This window comes from Erythrolamprus reginae, chromosome 5 (genome assembly GCF_031021105.1).
Source record: "Erythrolamprus reginae isolate rEryReg1 chromosome 5, rEryReg1.hap1, whole genome shotgun sequence".
Taxonomy (NCBI): Eukaryota; Metazoa; Chordata; class Lepidosauria; order Squamata; family Dipsadidae; genus Erythrolamprus; species Erythrolamprus reginae.
In genome coordinates this window covers 34,755,901-34,776,079 of record NC_091954.1, presented here as the reverse complement: position 1 = coordinate 34,776,079, position 20,179 = coordinate 34,755,901, and positions in this window count along the sequence as shown.

Genomic DNA, 20,179 nt, shown 5'->3' with positions numbered 1-20,179 from the left:
CTCAAGCTGATCACCCTGCCGTCGCCCCACGGATACTGGGAGAAAGAGAGAGGGGGGAGAGAAGGAGAAAGCAAGAGAGGGAGAGACAGAAATAGAGAGAGGAAGAGAGGGGGGAGAGAAAGAGAGAGAAAGATATAACAAGAGAGGGAGAGAGAGGGAGAGAGGGGGGAGAGAAAGAGAGAGAAAGAGATAGCAAGAGAGGTAGAGAGAGAAAGAGAGAGGAAGAGAGGGGGGATAGAAAGAGAGAGAAAGAGATAGCAAGAGAGGGAGAGAGAGAAAGAGAGGGATAGAGGGGGGAGAGAAAGAGATAGCAAGAGAGGGAGAGAGAGAGAGGAAGAGAGGGGGGGAGAGAAAGAGAGAGAAAGATATAGCAAGAGAGGGAGAGAGAGAAAGAGAGGGAGAGAGGGGGGCAGAAAGAGAGAGAAAGAGATAGCAAGAGAGGTAGAGAGAGGAAGAGAGGGGGGATAGAAAGAGAGAGAAAGAGATAGCAAGAGAGGGAGAGAGAGAAAGAGAGGGAGAGAGGGGGGAGAGAAAGAGATAGCAAGAGAGGGAGAGAGAGAGAGGAAGAGAGGGGGGAGAGAAAGAGAGAGAAAGATATAGCAAGAGAGGGAGAGAGAGAAAGAGAGGGAGAGAGGGGGCAGAAAGAGAGAGAAAGAGATAGCAAGAGAGGTAGAGAGAGGAAGAGAGGGGGGATAGAAAGAGAGAGAAAGAGATAGCAAGAGAGGGAGAGAGAGAAAGAGAGGGAGAGAGGGGGGGAGAAAGAGAGAGAAAGAGATAGCAAGAGAGGTAGAGAGAGGAAGAGAGGGGGGGATAGAAAGAGAGAGAAAGAGATAGCAAGAGAGGGAGAGAGAGAAAGAGAGGGAGAGAGGGGGGAGAGAAAGAGAGAAAGAGATAGCAAGAGAGGTAGAGAGAAAGAGAGAGGAAGAGACGGGGGATAGAAAGAGAGAGAAAGAGATAGCAAGAGAGGGAGAGAGAGAAGGAGAGAGGGAGAGAGGGGGGAGAGAAAGAGATAGCAAGAGAGGGAGAGAGAGAGAGGGAGAGAGGGGGGAGAGAGAAAGAGATAGCAAGAGAGGGAGAGAGAGAAAGAGAGAGGGAGAGAGGGGGGAGAGAAAGAAGGAGAGAGAGGGGGTAGAGAAAGAGAGAAAGCAAAACAGAGAGAGAGAAAGAGAGATAGCAAGAGAGAAGGAGAGAGAGGGGGAGAGAAAGAGAGAAAGCAAAAGAGAGAGAGAAAGAGAGATAGCAAGAGAGAGAAAGAGAGAGGGAGAGAGAGGGGGAAGAGAGAAAGAGAGAAAGACAGCAAGAGAGAGAAAGCAAGAGAGAGAGGGGGGGAAGGAGGGTGAGGGAAAGACAGAGAGAGGGAAGGAAGGAGGGAGAGAGAAGGAGGGCAAAAAAGAGAGGAAGGAAGGGAGAAACAAAGAGAGATGGAGAGAGAGGGGAAAGAAAGAGGAGGGAAGGGAGAGAGAGAAAGAGGGAGAGAGAAAAATAGAGCGAAAGGGAGGAAGAGAGATATTTTTTGTCCAAACTTTTTTTTACACACACACACCCCCGCTCGATGTTCCCCAGGATTTTGTAAATGTGAATAATGTGCCGCGGCTCAAAAAAGGTTGGGAAACACTGCTCTAGGTAATATTATGACATTAACAATTTTACCAATAGATGGAAAAAAAACTAGGCTACAATTGCTTGAGGGACAAACAAAACAAGGGGTGGGGGAATCTCAGGCTGGCAACTATGCCAGAGACAGAAATAAATATTGTACATTTTCAACATGGAAATATTTAAAACCTTGTTGCATTTCTAATAACTGTCCTTTTTGAATAGAGAAAAGGGGGGGTTGGTATATTTTTGTAGGGATATTGTTCAAATTTATTCTACAATGCATTTAAAGTACAAGTATAATAAAATTATGCATAAGAAGAGCAAGAAATATTGTTATATATTCTATCAAAATTAAAATTAATGTTTTGGATATTAATGGCCTCTCCATTTTACAAATGGTAAATGGAAATCAGGAAAAAAAGAGTTTTAGAATTATAATCCTTACCAATTGTGTTCCTGACATTATTAGGGTTTTTGTTTGCAGGAAAACAAAATCTGATCAAATCTCCATTGATTCCCTACTTTATTGTTGCGACAGATGGTCCCAGTATCAAAGCAATGAGAATGTATGAAACCCCCCCCCCAAACACCACAATTTCCCATGGAAGGTTCTGTTCAGTCCTCTAATAACACTTTTCAACATAATTGATGTTTGGTACAAAAGATTAAGCTGCATGCCCTCTTGGCAGATGCACATTCTTTTTTTTTCATAAAGAATTTATTAATTTTCCATTTTTTAAAAAAACACAGTAACACAATAAGTATAGTAAGTAATTCTGCACTGATTATCTAGGCCCTCAACAGTCAGAATTCAGGCCCGGCTACAGCATGGAAATCACTTTGGTCGTGTTGATGGATGATCTCTGGCGGGCCCAGGACAGGGGCTTGTCCTCTGTCCTGGTGCTTCTTGACCTCTCAGCGGCTTTCGATACCATCGACCATGGTATCCTTCTGCGCCGACTGGAGGGGTTGGGAGTGGGAGGCACTGTTCTCCAGTGGTTCTCCTCCTACCTCTCTGGTCGATCGCAGTTGGTGTTAGTGGGGGGTCAGAGGTCGACCTTGAGGTCTCTCCCTTGCGGAGTGCCTCAGGAGTCGGTCCTCTCCCCCCTGCTATTCAATATCTGCATGAAACCACTGTTGTAATCTCCACCCCATGTCCAGTCAGTGAAGCGGTGGAAGTTATGTGCCGATGCCTGGAGGCTGTTGGGATCTGGATGGGTGTCAACAGGCTCAAACTCAACCCGGACAAGACGGAGTGGCTGTGGGTTTTGCCTCCCAAGGACAATTCCATCTGTCTGTCTATTACCTTGAGGGGGGAGTTATTGACCCCCTCAGAGAGAGTCCGCAACTTGGGCATCCTCCTCAATCCACAGCTAACATTAGAGCACCATCTTTCGGCTGTGGTGAGGAGGGTGTTTGGCCAGGTTCACCTGGTGCACCAGTTGTGGCCCTATTTGGACAAGGAGTCACTGCTCACAGTCACTCATGCCCTCATCACCTTCAGGTTCGACTACTACAACGCTCTCTACATGGGGCTACCTTTGAAAAGTGTTCAGAAACTTCAGATCGTGCAGAATGTGGCTGCGAGAGCTATCGTGGGGCTTCCTAGATCTGCCCACCTTTCGTCAACACTCTGTGACCTGCACTGGTTGCCGATTAGTTTCTTGTCACAATTCAAAGTGTTGGTAATGACCTATAAGGCTTTTCATGGCATCGGACCAGAATACCTTTGGAACCGCCTTCTGCCACATGAATCCCAGTGACCAATTAGGTCCAACAGAGTTGGCCTTCTCTGGGTCCCATCGACAAAACGATGCCATCTGGCGGGCCCCAGGGGAAAGCCTTCTCTGTGGCAGCCCCAGCCCTCTGGAACCAACTCCCCCTGGAGATAAGAACTGTTCCCCCCTCTTTCATAAGCTTTTAAAGACCCATCTATATCATCAGGCATAGGGAAGCTGAGTTATATTATTTATGTATGGTATGAGTGGTATGGTTTTTAAATAATGGGTTTTAGTCTTCTCTTAATGTATTAGATTTGTTACATTGTTGCTATTGTTGTGAGCCGCCCTGAGTCTTCAGAGAAGGGTGGCATACAAATCTAATTAATAATAATAATAATAATAATAATAATAATAATAATAATAGTTACATCGTTGCATATTTCTCTTTTGAGCTTCATCACATTTTATACACTTAATCACACTATACTTAATTTTATTTTATTACAATAGCTAAAATACTTATACATTTCTGTATACATATTTACATATTATACTTCTATTTTAGATCTTTCTTTTCATTTTTGTTTTTCTATGCTCGGTCCATTGATACAATTTGTCCCAAATTTCAAAATACTCTGAGTCTTTCTGGCCTCGCAAGTCAATTGTTAGCCTGTCCATCTCAGTGCATTTGTATATTTTTTAAATTATTGTACCCTCTGGGGGAATTTCTGAATCTTTCCAAAATTGGGCAAAGATAATCCTAGCTGCCATGGTGATATGGGGTATTAAATACTTAATGCTCTTGTATTTGCAGTATAATAATTTGCAGTAAATGCAGTAATGCATTTGCAGTAATAATTTGCAGTAAATGCAGATGCAGATGCACATTCTTAAACTCAAATTATTTTTCAAGCAGAAATGCAGATGTGGACATTAGTGAATAAGCGGAGAAGAGCCAACCATACTACTGGACAGCATGAGACAGCTGTTTTGTGATGGAAGATTTGGGATATCATGAAAGGACACACTGGTTGGTTATTTGATTCATTATTCATAGCTTCCTTCCAATCAGGAATAACTGAAGTCCTGCTGATTTTGATAATTGCACTCTTAATTGCATTTGGCTCCAATCCATTGTAGTTTTACTACAGTGCAAAAGTGTTTTAGCTAGCCTTAGGTCTCTTTCATCTTGAGTTCATGCGGCGAGTAATATACAATGCTCCTTTTGGGCAAAGGATGATTTGGTTATCTCCTTGCCCATAACCACAGATTTATCCTTTCAAATGCCCTTCATGGTATTTTCTTGAACAGTTAATTTAGGATACATCAAGGGGGGAAATCAGTTTCCAATGGATGAGATGACATTTTCAGAAAAGACTGATAAGGAATAGAACAATTAAGACCTTTTTTATTTCTCTGCAAGAAGTCCAGGCCAAATAAATTTTATAAAAGAATAGAATGGAGTGCAGTATGGTTTAATATAATGTATAGTATGGTATATTATGGTACAGTGTGGTATATCTGCCCTACAAAACGACCTTGACAATGTGTCAGAATGGTCACGGAATTGGCAACTCCAAATTTCAGCTAATAAATGCTCTGTCCTACACACTGGCAATAAAAATCAGAACACCAAATACAAGTTGGCAGGCAACAATCTCATAGGTGACCTTCACTCTGTCAAGGACCTAGGAGTACTCATCTCAAATGGTCTAAGCCCCAGAGCTCACTGTAACAGCATTGCCAATGCATTAAGAGTTGTTAACCTAATTTTGTGAAGCATCTTCTCCATTAACATTATATTAATGAGGAATACAAAACCTTTGCCAGACCAATTCTTGAACATAGCTTCTCGGCCTGGAACAAGAAAATGATTCTTAACAAATGCATCTTTTCTTTTATGTACACTAAGAGCATATGCACCAATGACTAATTCCTTGTGTGTCCAATCACACTTGGCCAATAAAGAATTCTATTCTATTCTGTTCTGTTCTTTTCTGTTCTATTCTATTCTATTTCTTCTCTGGTTGCAGGACTAGTCAAATATGATAGCTCAGCTGCAATCAAACTGGCTATTATAATTTAAATATTCCTTTTTTAAAAGCTAAACTCCCTGTTATTTAAACAATACTTTTTGTATCCTCCTTATCATTATGTTACTTTTCCAAATTTACAATAATAATTATCTGTTTCATTTGAAAAGGAGATATAGTGTGTTTAAAATAAGTGTTTAGATATCTCTTCTATCTGTGGGAATTCCTACGGATGACACTTGAAGAATAGTAGGTTAAAAATAGAAGTAGCCAAAATTTCCATGGCTGATAATAGCTTTTGAATAAATATAATTTTAAGAAAGCAATTTGAATCTTCATACTATGGAAAATAGCCTGGAAGTAGCAGGCTACTTTAATTTTTTTTTATTTAACAAATATATCTATTTGAAAAGAGCTATTAAATTCATGGACTAAAATGGGTTTAATCAAATTAAAAGGACACAGGAATATCCCAGAAAAATAACAAAAGACACAAAACATATCATTTCCATCTTTACAAGAAGGCTTTAAAAAAAACAAGATGGGGGAAGCTTTAAAGGACTTCTTATACTTTTAAAATTTTCTAGTTAAAGGAAAATTCACAGCATCATTAAAGGCATGAAATAGGCTTTCCCATTTTCTTAGAGAAATTATTCTTTTTAATAGTTTTTCCTTCCTTGTTAGCCAGATAGCTATACTTGTTGCACTAAAAGGACTTCTATAATTCTGTAATTAGAGATCTCACTTGCGTATTCTTCCAAGAATAGGACTTTTTCTTTTCTTTTATTGATCCTTGGTGTTTGTGTTATTCTTCACAACATAAATCTTTCTAGTTCATTTAAAATAGAGGATAAATCATCCAATTATGAATTTCTTCAAGGTTCCCATTGTCTATCCAGGTGAAAATGGTGTCAAGTGATTGTTCATTTTAAGACACTTCAGCTCCTGCTGTGATACATTTAGGCATGAAAATGGTCAACACCTCTCATCTTTGTGTGCATAAAAGGGAAGGGATAATATTGTCTTTGACATAACAAGGCAACAATCATAATAATATTCTATAAAGAAATGGGGCACAGGAATAGAAAATTTATCTTTCTATTCAGCTTAGACATGCAATTAGATTGTCCTACTTTATGGTGTCATGTGAACTTTATCAAAAGAAAATAAAAATAAAAAACAAGAAAAATAAAATAAAACAAGATAAGGTAATCCAAATGAGAACTATATATATTGGATAAAAGACTGAGCAATGAAAGGAAGGGAGGATTATAACCCCCTCCTGACACTATTTTTGGGATATATTACTACTACTACTATTATTAGTATTATGAATGAGACTGTTTAATTTTTTGAAGTATAAATAGAAAATGATACGTATAGCTCAGTGAAGGGCTCCACTTACCTTTTCTTCCCAGTACTGGGATCCAAGGCCAGCATGGGAGTGTGTGTCCCTGTGCGAGATTTCGCTTCTGCACAAGCGCCCGAAGCGAAATCTCACATGAAACGCTCGTGTGGCTGAGATTTTGGCAATTTTTGCCCCTTTTTTTGGCTTCTGTGCATACAGTGAAATTCAGCATACGTCACAATGGGGGGGGGGTCCCCTCCTCCTCCTGGTGCACTCCATTACACAATGTGGGCTCACCCTAGCAATAGCATCAGCAGTGACACAGTTTGGGCTAGTGGGCTGTTAATTAGGAGGTTGGCAAGTTCTCTCCAGAAATACTACTCTTCTTGAAAGCTGGGAAGAAGTAACTTCTAATTTTGAACAATGACTTTAAAGTTTAGGGTCAAAAGAGGGACCTCAAAATGCCCCCAACTTCATCCCTGGAGCTGGACAACATGGATTCTACTTTTTACTATGCCAGTTCTTGGTTTCTTCCTCATTCGAGGAGGGTGGGTTTTAACTTACCTTTCCACCAGTTCTCTCCATCCCATCCTGTCCTGCTCCATGTGGTTGCATGTGTTTTGTGCACTATGGCTGTGCCACACGTGCATGTGTGCATGCACAGTGCTGGATACCTAGCTTCTGTGCATGTACAGAAGCAAAAAAACAGCTTCTACGCATGCACAGAAGCAAAAAACAAAATGGCGGTGGCTACAGTGAGCTGATTCAGGGGCATGGCCAGCCAGCAATTACTGTGGTTCGGTGAGTGGGGAGAAACTCCTTCTACCTGTTCTATAGAACCAGTCCGAACCAGGAGCAACCCACCTCTGGTCTTAAGGTTAGATGATGACAGTGCAGTCAGGCAGTAGGGAAAGCAAGTAGAGTGCTTGGCTGCATAGCTAGAGGTATAACAAGCAGGAAGAGGGAGATTGTGATTCCGCTGTATAGAGCGCTGATGAGACCACATTTGGAATACTGTGTTCAGTCCTGGAGACCTCACCTACAAAAAGATATTGACAAAATTGAACGGGTTCAAAGACGAGCTACAGAAACAGTACAAGGTCTTAACAGCATAAAACGTATCAGGAAAGACTTAATGAACTCAATCTGTATAGTCTGAAGGACAGAAGGGAAAGGGGGGATATGATTGAAACATTTAAATATGTTAAAGAGTTAAATAAGGTTTAGGAGATAAGTGTTTTAATAGGAAAGTGAACCCAAGAACAAGGGGGCACAATCTGAGGTTAGTTGGGGGAAAGTTCAGAAGCAACGTGAGAAAATATTATTTTACTGAAAGAGTAGTAGATGCTTGAAACAAACTTCCAGCGGACATGGTTGCTAAATCCACAGTAACTGAATTTAAACATGCCTGGGATAAACATATATTCATCCTAAGATAAAATACAGGAAATAGTATAAGGACAGACTAGATGGACCATGAGGTCTTTTTCTGCCATCAATCTTCTATATTTCTATATTACCCAGTAGAAGTAGTTCCTTCCAGACATTAATTAATTTTTAATTTAATTAATTAATTTTGTCAAACAATTATAGGATGATAATTTGTACAAATTAAACATTAGATAAATAATGATAAAAAAGTAACAAAAGAAGACAATAGGATAGGGACGGTAGGTACAATGGTGCGCTTATGCACACCCCTTACAGGGGGAGAAGTCAATTGTAGATAGTCTAAGGTTAAAGGTTTTGGGGTTAGGAGTAGAAACCACAGAATCTTAGAAAGGGGGAGAAGTCAATTGTAGATAGTCTAAGGTTAAAGGTTTTGGGGTTAGGAGTAGAAACCACAGAATCGGGTAATGCATTCCAGGCATTGATTACTCTGTTGCTGAAGTCGTATTTTTTGCAGTCAAGTTTGGAGCGGTTGACATTTAGTTTAAATCGATTTCGTGCTCATGTGTTGTTGCGGTTGAAGGTGAAGTAGTCGTTAACAGGTAGGACATTTTGGTATATGATTTTATGAACTATAATTAAGTCGGAATGGAGACGATGGAGTTGTAAGTTGTCTAAACCAAGAATTTCAAGTCTGGTAGAGTAAGGTATTTTGTTGTGAGAAGAGGAATGAAGGACTCCTTGTGAAATATTTCTGGACTCTCTCAATTGTGTTGACGTTAGATATGCAATGTGGGTTTCATACAGGTAGCTGTATTCTAGGATTGGTCTGACAAATGTTTTGTAAGCTCTTGTTAGCAGTTCAAAATTACCAGAGAAGAAGCTGCAAAGGATTAGGTTAACAACTCTTAAAGCCTTTTTTGCAATGTTGTTGCAGTGGCCTCTAGGACTTAGGTCATTGGATATGAGTACTCCAGGTCTTTGACAGATTGAGGGTTATCAATAAGTTCAATGCCTCCAAGTTTATATTTACTATTCTGATTCTTTTTACCAATGTGTAAGACAGAGCATTTAGTGGTGGAGATTTGAAGTTGCCAGGTTTTAGACCATTCTGCTACGTGGTCAAGGTCTTTTTGAAGGGTAGCAGCATTGTCAGTGGTATTAAATAGTTTGACATGTTTTGCAAAGAGAACGCAATTGCTAGTGATGCAATCGCAAAAATCATTTATGTATAGTATGAATAGTGTGGGTCCTAAAACACTACCTTGAGGGACACCACTGTTAACAGGAGCAGGAAGAGAAGTGGCACTTCCTATTTTGACCACTTGTCTGTTAGATAGGAATGCTGTTAACCAATTGTGTAGTAGTCCAGAGATGCCGTAGGATTTAAGTTTCAGATGAAGTTTGTCATTGACAACTGAGTCAAAGGCTTTGCAAAAGTCGATATAGATCGCATCAATTGGATTACCTTGGTCAAGTTGAGTGGTCCAAATGTTTTTACAGTTTAGGAGTTGTAGATTACAGGATAATTTTTTTCTGAAACCAAATTGTTTATTGGAAAGTAGGTTATTAGCTTCAAGGTGGAGTGTAATGGATTGGTTTATGATTGATTCCATAACTTTGCAGGTGACACAACACAAGGCGATAGGTCTGTAATTTTCAACATTGCTTGGATCTCCTTTTTTGAAGATAGGGATGACTGTGGCAAGTGACCATAGTGTGGGTAGGGAGCTAGTACCGAAAGATTTATTAAAAATTATGCTCAGAGGTTCAGCCAAGGTGGAGGAGAGCTTTTTTAACATAGTCCATCTGGTCACTCTCTTCTGTTGCCAGGAAGGGAGAAAGAATAAGAGCCATGGTTGCACAGTGGTTAGAGTGCAGCTCTGCAGGATCCTTCAGCTAACTGCTAGCTTTAATTCAGCAGTTCAAATCTCATCACCGGCTCAAGGTTGTCTCAGCCTTCCATCCTTCTGAGGTAGATAAAATGAGGGCCCAGAATGTTGAGGGCAATATGTTGATTCTATAAACTGCTTAGAGTGGGCTGTAAAAGCACTATGAAGTGGTATAAAAGTCTAAATATTATTGCTATTGCTAACAACCATAAGGAAATTCAAAAGCAGAAGGGAAGGTGGGAGAACCATATTTGGATGTATAATTGATACCCTAAAATAATTTCTTTGGTTGCAATCCCTTATTCACTTGTCTGGGAACTGGACTTGTTGATTTTTTTAAATGAATACATAAAGTGACTTATGTCTACATTATTGTTCTACATATACCATAACTTCATACTTACTGGTTTTATTGTGTCTCCCCCTTCCCCCACTTAAAAAAAACTTATTATAAAGCTATAAAAATTAAAGAACTGATTCTGGAATATATAGTAAGTTCTCAGTGACTAAGCCAGTTTGTAGTTTATGTGGCAGTGTAATTATTTAACATCTGGTTTATGAGATTTGAGAAGATCATTTGAAATATTATCAGAGTAATAACCATAGCAATGAAACAGACTTGCATCTGTGCAGCATACAAATGAGTATCTCCCTTTCAAAATCTGTTTCTGAAGATAATTTAGTTTTCTGAAACTCTTGACAAATATATGTCAGCAGTACACATATCTTTCTTATTTATCTATTGTTTAATGTATACATAATGAACCTTAATGTAATTTATTTTCTTTAAAACGTGATTATTCTTTTCTGTCCTCTTAATTCATTATCGAGCCGGGTAATGAGCAGGGTGGCGAATGGTATTTATTTCTTTAAAACCAGACATTACTATATGATGCATATGCAATATAAAAGAAATTGAGCTCCTGGAGAATTACACAGTTCATTTAGGCTCCATGAGGAAGCTTTAGTTAGTATAAGCCAGTGATGGCGAACCTATGGCATGAGTGCCACAGGTGGCGCATGGAGCCGTATCTGCTGGCATGCGAGCCTTTTCCCTAGGTCAGCTCCAATGTGCATGTGTGTGCTGGACAGCTGATTTTGGGCTTGCACAGAGGACAAAGGACAGGACAAAGACAGGAACTCAACCTGTTCCATGGTATCTGGGTCTCGAACTGCTAACCTTCTGGTTGACAAGCCAAGAGTCTGAATCCCTAAGTAAGTGTCCCTATGCTTTGTGGCTTGGTAGACCACAGGGGAGAGAGGGAAACTGGGCCACGTGAGCGGTGGGCCAGCACACAATGACATACAGTGGTACCTCTACTTTTGAACTTAATTCGTTCCGTGACCAGGTTCTTAAGTAGAAAATTTGTAAGAAGAAGCCATTTTTCCCATACAAATGAATGTAAAATCAAATAATGCGTGCAATTGGAGCAACCACAGGGAGGGTGGAATTTCCTAAAAAGGCCCCACGGAGGCTTCTCCCTGCCTTTTCCAGCCCTGTTTCCTCCCAGAAGATTCCTAGAGAGGCCCCACATAGGCTTCTCCCTGCCTTTTCTGGTTACAGTTTTGGAAGCTCGGGTTTGTAAGTGGAAAATGGTTCTTGAAAAGAGGCAAAAAAATCTTGAACACCCGGTTCTTATCTAGAAAAGTTTGTAAGTAGAGGCGTTCTTAGGTAGAGGTGCCCATGTAGTTTGATTTGCATGAGTGGCAGGCTGACATGTATGTGCATGTGGACGCAGCTTGACTTGCACATCTTCAGCTGCGTGAATACATGCTGGCCCACTGCTCATGAAAATTGAGCTGTCCATGCACACGTACTTCCCAGCCCACCACTAGTGTGGTCTGGTTCTGAATAGCCCCCAGCCAGTGGTGAGATTCAAAAAAATGTATTGCTGGTTCTGTGGCATGGTTTGGTAGATGTGGTGTGGCTTGGTGGGCATGGCAGGAGAAGGATACTGTCAAATCTCCATTCCCTCCTCACTCCAGGAGAACGATACTGCAATATCCCCACTTCCTCCTGATCAGCTGAGACTCGGGAGACAGAGAATAGATGTGGGTGGGGCCAGTCAGAGGTGATATTTACTGGTTCTCTGAACTACTCAAAATTTCTGCTATGAGTTCTCCAAAACTGGTCAGAACTTGCTGAATCCTACATCTGGCCCTTTCTTGGGCCATGCACTGCAGCCCAGGGATTGGGAATCCCTGCACTAAGCCACTATTTTTGTTTACTTTAGAACAGTGGTTCTCAACCTTTCTAATGCCGTGAGTCCCCTTAATACAGCTCCTCATGTTGTAGTGACCCCCAACCATAAGTCTAGCGCCAATTCTCCCAACAGAGCTTTAAGCTGATTGGCAGGAAAGTCAGAGGGACACCCCCACTGTTAATGCCTGATTGGTTGGGTTGTAAAAATATGTTCCAAGGCGCCAAAAAAGAAGCTTTAGTTCCTAACACCATGGGAAATTTGTCTTTTCCCATGGTCTTAGGCGACCTCTGTGAAATGGTCCCAACCCCCAGGATGAGAACCACTGCATTAGAACAAAAGGGTGGACTAACAAACTTTACGCCACAAACCTTATGCAGTTGTCCTGATTCAATGAGTGGCAGAAAAACCTGAAGATTAGAAATACATATATACAGACATAGATAGTCTTCATATTATTTCATTTCAGTGAAGCAACTTTATACAACTCACACAAACCAAGTCAGCTGCACTCGGCAAAATCAATTAAAGATGCAGGATATGGAAGAAGAAATACTTTACAGCTCAATCTAGTTTGCACCAACCATTCATTATATCTTTTTTCGTAGCTTTCTATTTTTACAAACCCCCCTGGTTCTGCCATGTCGATGCACTGATTCATAAGTTGCCTTTTCTTCCTTGAAATACTCATTTCTCCATTTCTGAGGACCTCAATTCCATTCACACAAGTCTTCTTTTTCTTCTCAGCCCGTTCACTCTTCCTTCACAAAAGTATGTATATATTTCTATTTCAGCCAATTAATTCTGCCTGTATAACAGAACCAGGTCTGGCACTTTTTTTGTACTGCTTATTTTTGTATTCGATCCACATTTATTTAGCACCTGTTCATTCTTTTCTACTTCTTGGTTTTATGATACAATTCTTAGGCAACCTAACCTCATTATAATCAACTTATTTTTATCTTCTGCTGACATATGCAGTCATTGTTTTTGTATAACAAAGTGAACACAAACATGCTCTTTTATACAACCATTTTTCACTTTGTTCAAGAATATTCATTTCTTGCAAAAGACCACATTGCTTCTACCTTTCGATGAGTATTTGTACTTTCTAATATTTCACCACCTATTTTTCCACCCTTAGTAAATTTATTATCCACATACAAACATTAATCTGTTTGTTTTGGGGCTGGGTAATTCACACACCCCCACCCCACCTCAGTTTATATATAACCTGAGACTGATCACTCTATTTTCTCTGATAAAAAAAAAGGAAACTTTTTGATCTATTATATTTCATTGCCTTCCACCTGTTTGCATCATCCAATGTATTTAACATTTGATGAAAATCTGTGCCAACAACACACTATTGCTTGGAGCAATGATTGTGGACTCTGACTGCATTTCTCACATGCAGTGAAAATGGATGGGGTTTTACTTGACAAACAGAGCTACCATCTTGACATTTTTGGCACCACCCTTGGACTCCCCTAAATGTTAGGACCTTGGAAACATCATCTTACCCAATTTTCTTTTTGGAGAATCTCCAACTCAGGTTAATGGTTTTCATTAATTCACTTAAAATATCATGGATATTCTGCTGAGCTGAATTTAATAGCATTTTAAATAGCATTTTTATGGGGGCAAGTTGGCTCAGGAGTTAAAGACACTGAGCTTGTCATATGGAAAGCTGACACCTCAGATTGGAGACCTGATGGGGCGACCTCCTATTTGCCCACCTAGCAGTTGAAAGCGTGCAGATGCATATAGATAAATAGGTACCACTTCTGTGGGAATATAACAATGTACCATAAATCTTGACATACAATTAGTAGTGAAATAAAACTCTTTAGTACCAATGCGCACACACTTGCGCGCAAATGCAATGCTTCTGCATATGCGCAGAGGCATCCCAGGTGGGTGGGTGGAGCTTCCTGCCACTAGCGCTACTGGTTCTTAGAACCAGTCCGAACCAGGAGCAGCCCATCGCTGCATACAATCATGCTGGCCATATTATTATGGAAAGGTCTTCAGACAACACTGGTTCTCTTGGCTAAGAAATTTATTTATTTGTTTGTTTGTTTGTTTGTTTTATTTGACTTCTATGCCACCCAATCCCAAGGGACTCAGGGATTGGGCGCCTTACAACAGTATAAAGTTATAAAATTACAAATAGCAATAATAAGAAGTCAAGAAAGAAAGTAAAATTCTTAAACCCTGATAAAAACTCATAACAAGGCAATCCACAATCCACATACATACCATTCACGAAATCATGTTCATACAGATGGTCAAGTTCATGTTAATTTAGGATTCCCAAGCCTGCCGGCACAGCAAGGTCTTTATGGCTTTACGGAATGCTGGCAGTGGGAATCAGTGCAGACATTGGGTGGGAGTTGGTTCCAAAGGACCAGGGCGGCAACAGAGAAGGCTCTCCCCCAAGATCCCGCCAGCCTACATTGCTTGGCTGACGGGACCTGGAGGAGGCCAACTCTGTGTGTTCTAATTGGTCTCTGGGAGGAATGTGGCAGGAGACGGTCCCATAAATAATCTGGCCCTAAGCCATCTGGGGTTTATAGGTAATAACCAACACCTTGAATTGTGCCCGGAGGCTGATGGGTAGCCAGTGCAGCTCATGGAATATAGGAAATGGAGATGACCACCAGCCTCTACTGTTGGACATGATTGCACAAGGAAAACCTTTACCTTTGGCATTCTTAGACGGTAGAAGGAATAGACTTCCAGGCTCCCAGGGATTGTGTCATTAAAACAAAACTGCGAGGATGGAAAAAGTCAAATGGGATTCTGTGGTGGTTCATTCCATGCTGTGGGGTGGGCATTTTTCCTTTGTGGGAAATCACTTCCCCTGGCTCTGACACCTAGATACTGCAAATATCATGCAGCCATCTTTGGAAAGGATTAGAAGAAAAACACTCGTTCCTCTCTCTGTGTAGCCACCAGGCTAATGTAGCAAGGAAATTATCCTAGAACCATGATGGCAAACCTATGGCACACATGCCACAGGTGGCATGAGGAGCCATTTTGGAGGGCATGCGAGACTTTGCACTTTGTCAGCTCCAGTGCACATGCATGTGCTGGCCAGCTGATTTTCGGCCTTGGGAAATGCCGTTTCGCCCTCTGGACACTTCAGGGAAGCTCCCTTGAAGACCCAGAGGCAAAAAAAAAAAATCACCCAACAGACAAACTGGAAGTTTGAAAAATGTTGTGCTGTTTTTGCACTCTGGAGCTTCAGGAAGCTTCCCTGAACCCTCCAGAGTGCAAAAAACAGCACAACGGCAAACCGGAAGTACATTTTCCCGAACTTTCGGTTTCCCCTTTGGGGCATTTTTTTTCATGTACCAGGCTTCAGTAAGGCCTGTCAATAAGGCCTCTCAGTAAGGCCTGTCCACATGTGCAGGGGGCAACGTGCAGGGGTGTGTGCGCATGGGTGGAGGGGAGGGAAGGCATCTGGGCACATGCATGCATGGTAGCACACCCACACACTGTAAAACAGTTTCGCCATCACTGTCCTAGAAGCATGACATTTTGTTTTCCTATATTTACCCACCATGTGCTCTTTTGATTCTTCTTTTCTCCATCCATCCTAGCCCCTAGGAGCAATACTATAGACCCCTGCAGAACAATGTAAATGTTTTTCTGTGTAGGAGAGAGACTAGGTGACCTGGGGAGTAGGAGTCAAATGGGAACTTAGTCTAGAATTCCTGTGAGGGCCAAGTCCGACCCCTTGAATACTGTTGATCCTCATTCAGGTGCAAACCATCAAAACAAGAAGATTCCTATGTAATAGCTTGAGCAATAAAATAGCTAACTGAATTCTTCAAGTGTGGGTCTTGTTTGTACCTAACATTCAGGTAATTTATATGCTAATTTATGAAGTGTTTAATGGTGTATTGTCTCCTGCTTGATGGGGGGAGGGTTGGACTAGATAATCTACAATGTTCCTTCCAATTCTATTAATCTGAAACCATATCTACATGGAAGGGTCCTTTAAGCGCTCCAACAACACATAATGCAAATTGTGAAAGATAAGTTTTGTTTCCAATATAATCCAGGACCTATAATAAATTATGCCCAAAGCTTTTTGCATCTTTAATCAACCAATCACATCTGCATTAAAAGGCTGAACTTGAGCTCCCAAGTGGTTATGTTTCCCAAATTTACAGGGTAAAATATTTGCAGTATCCTCACTTAAACAATACCATTTCATGGTGCAACTCTGTTAAATTTTGGGTCCGTAGGAAGGGTTGTCATAGCAACTTAATACAAGGAGCAGGGAAGGATTGAAAGATAGGGAGGAAGTTCATGTGATGTTCCAATATATTTCCATCAATCTTCCTTAATTTTGAAATAAAATTTGAGTTCCTTTCTTGTCCTTGAAGTTAGGAACTATTTCTGTTCAGTGAATATTTATGTCTCTTTTTCTTTTTATGTGACCTATCATCTAAATGACAGTTGCTAAGTATACTTAGAGAGAGTTGGCAGCATTGAGCAAAGCAACAGATAAAATATAATACAGCTGTTAATGGCCTCTGTTTATCATTTCCCATGTTTTTTTTTAAAAAATAGAAAGACTTCCATAACACTGCCCCAGTTAACATTTCCTTCTTTCTTTTTTCTTAGCTGTTTTTTGTTTTGTTTTGTTTTAATAGAAATTAGCAATAATTCAAGAGTCTGGCTTTAATAGCCTAGCCTACAGATGAGGTCTAAAATATACCAGTTTCTTTAGTTTAAGAGGAAGAAATACAATTTATTTATTTCCTTGACTTTTGCATTTAAAAAAAGCCAATCTAAAAACTCCTGAAAATTTGGCATTATGACAAGTCAGCCATCAACAGCAATAAATGCTATCTACATACAATTTTTTTAAAAAAACCTCATAACCACAAGTTCTTATACAGTATTCCAAATCTCACTATTTTCTTATTTGCTTGTTTATTTAAGAAATGTGTATGACTGTCCAACTCACTTTAAAGTAACTCTGGGGCTGCTTACAGTGATAAAAATCCATTATATATAAAAAATAAAAAGCAATAACCCCCAACATCCCAGGCAACAGTAGTTAATCAAATAAACCACGTGATAGGCTTCATTACATTGTCGGCAAAACAAGGCCTTCAAGAATTTGTCCCAAAGGTGTTTTCTCTGGAGGCAACTGGACATTTTTTTTTTTCATTTAAAGATGTTTCGCTTCTCATTCAAGAAGCTTCTTCAGATCTGACTGGATGGTGGGGAACAGACGGATTTATACTCCTTGCAGACAGCTGGTCATTTGCATTGATTATTTGCAAAGGGTTGGTTTTTTTTTTAATTTTATTGAATATATAACATTAAAAACAGGGTACAGAAAAGCAAAAGGAATATATATAATGTACATTCTAACAATTATAATTTACTTATATAGTACACGTAAGTGGGGAGGGAGAATAGAAGAAGGGGAGGGGGTTGGGGAAGAGGGGAAAGAGATATGAGGGGAAGAGGGATAGGAAATTGGAGCAAAAGAGGAATAGTAAGAAGAGTGTAGAGGGCCAGCGTTAGAGCTGGGGCTTTCATACTTTGCGGCCTGTGGTTTAAACACATAGGTGGTGTAGATTTCCCTAAAGTTTTATCCATATGTTTTTGACGTAATTGCTAGTGCCAACACGTATCAGTGGTTTAGGGGTTTGTTCATTCAGTTTCTTTGTAATTCAAAATTTGTGTCAATCGATGTTTACAGTTTGTCGTTTCAATTTGATATTATGATTTGTGACGTAGATTGCTGGTTTTACAAGTTGTTTTTGTTGGATATTTTTCTTGATGAATAATTTTTAAGTAATTTCTTTTTTTTAACCAATGGTACCATTTGTCCCATGCTTTATAGAAATCTGTCTCATCCTTGTTTTGCAATTCCATTGTTAGCTTGGACATTTTTGCACATTCCATTATTTTAATCAAAAGGGATAGAACGGTTGGTCTTTTCTTCCTGTTTCCAGAATTGTGCATATAAAATCCTTGCGGCTGTAATAATGTGAATTATAATATATCTGTTTTCTTTATTAAAGTTTTGTCTTATGATTCCTAATAAAAATAGTTCGGGTTTTGCATGGATGATCTGGGAAGTGATTTGTTCTAGCATAATTTTGATTTCATACCAATATTTTTGGGTGGTTTTGCATGTCCACCAGATGTGGTAGTATGTACCTGGTTTTTCCCTGCACTTCCAACATAGTGGTGATAAGTTTGGATACATTTTTGCAAGTCTAGCAGGTGGCAGGTGCCATCTGTAGAACATTTTGTAATGATTTTCCTTATATGAAGTTGCCATCGTTAGTTTGTAGTTAACAGTCCAAATTTTTTCCCATTCGTTTAAATTAATTGTACTGTATATCCAAAATTTTATGACCACGCTATCATAGTTCCTTTAACTATTTCTTCTACTGTATCATGTTGAAGGAGTATATTGTATATGTTTGATATTTGGTTTTTTTGTGGACCAAAAATTATCTTATCAAGGAGATTGTTTTTTTGAAAGCCTAATTTGTTCTTATCTTCATTATATTTTGATTTAATTTGTAGGTAGTGTAACCAATCCACTTTAATACCTTTTTCCATGAGTTTTTGTTTAGGGATTAGATCATTATTTTTGTTTAACAGTTGGTCGTATGTTATAATTTTGTCAGGGGTTAATGCGTTCGGGTATATAATTGCTTCTGTTGGGGATATCCATTTTGGGATACAAAGGTAGTGGTTTTTTTAAATGAAGTGCCAGGTGTTAATTAGGGTTTTTCGTATGTAGTGTGATCTGAAGTATGTTGGTATTTTGTCTATGTCTGCCATCAGAAACTTGTGCCACCCGGATTGAAGGTCATAGCCTTCAAGTGTTAATATTCTAGAATTTTTTAGTGTTATCCATTCTTTCAGTAAGTTTGCAATTGAGGCATGGTAATATAGTTCCATGTTTGGTAACCCAAATCCACCTTTTGACCTATGGTCTTGTAGGTCTTTAAGTTTTATTCTGGCCTTTTTTTTCCCCCATATAAATTTGCAAATTTTTTTGTGTAAGTTTTTGAAAAAAATCCTGTTTAATTTAATGAGTGCAGTTTGAAAAAGGTATAAAAATCTAGGGAGTATATTACTTTTAATTACGGCAATTTTCCCCATTATAGAAAGTGGGAGCTTCGACCATCTGCAAAAATCTTTGTCCATTTCATTGATTAGTTTATCGTAGTTGTCTTTCTTGATAGTGCTACAATTAGCGGTAATCCATAGTCCTAAGTATTTAACTTTTTTGGCGGTTTTGATTTTAGTAGATTCCTCTAGTTTCAATATCTGCTGTTTTGTCATATTTTTTGTTATCATTTTTGTTTTTTCCTTGTTGATTTTTAGTCCAGCAATCTCTCCAAATTTATTTATTTCATTAATTAGAATATGTGAAGATTTTAAGGGGTCTTGTACAATGAACACCATGTCATCAGCAAATGCTTGAAGTTTATAGTGTTCACTTTTAATTTTTAGTCCTTGGATTTCCTTGTTGTGTCTTATTTTATTTCGTAAAACTTCTAGTGTGAAAATAAAAATCAGGGGGGCTAAGGGGCAGCCCTGCCTCACTCCTTTTTTATGTTTATTGTTTCTGTCATATCATTGTTTATCAGTATTTTGGCTGTTTGTATTGAGTATATAGTTTTAATGAGTTCTGTAAATTTATTACCAAGTTGCATTGGCGCCATTTGTGTTGTGAAGAATTGCCAGTATAAACTATCAAAGGCTTTCTGTAAATCTACGAATAGGAATGCTACTGGTTTATCTATGTTTTTATCGTAATATTCTAAAGAGTTCAAAATAATCCTTGTATTTGTTGCTATATTTCTTGCTGGAAGAAAGCCATTTGGTCTGTATGTATTCTAACAGTTAGTATTCTTTTAAATCTTTCAGCTATGATTGATGCAAAGATTTTATAGTCTGAATTAAGAAGGGATATTGGGCAATAATTTTGAATGTA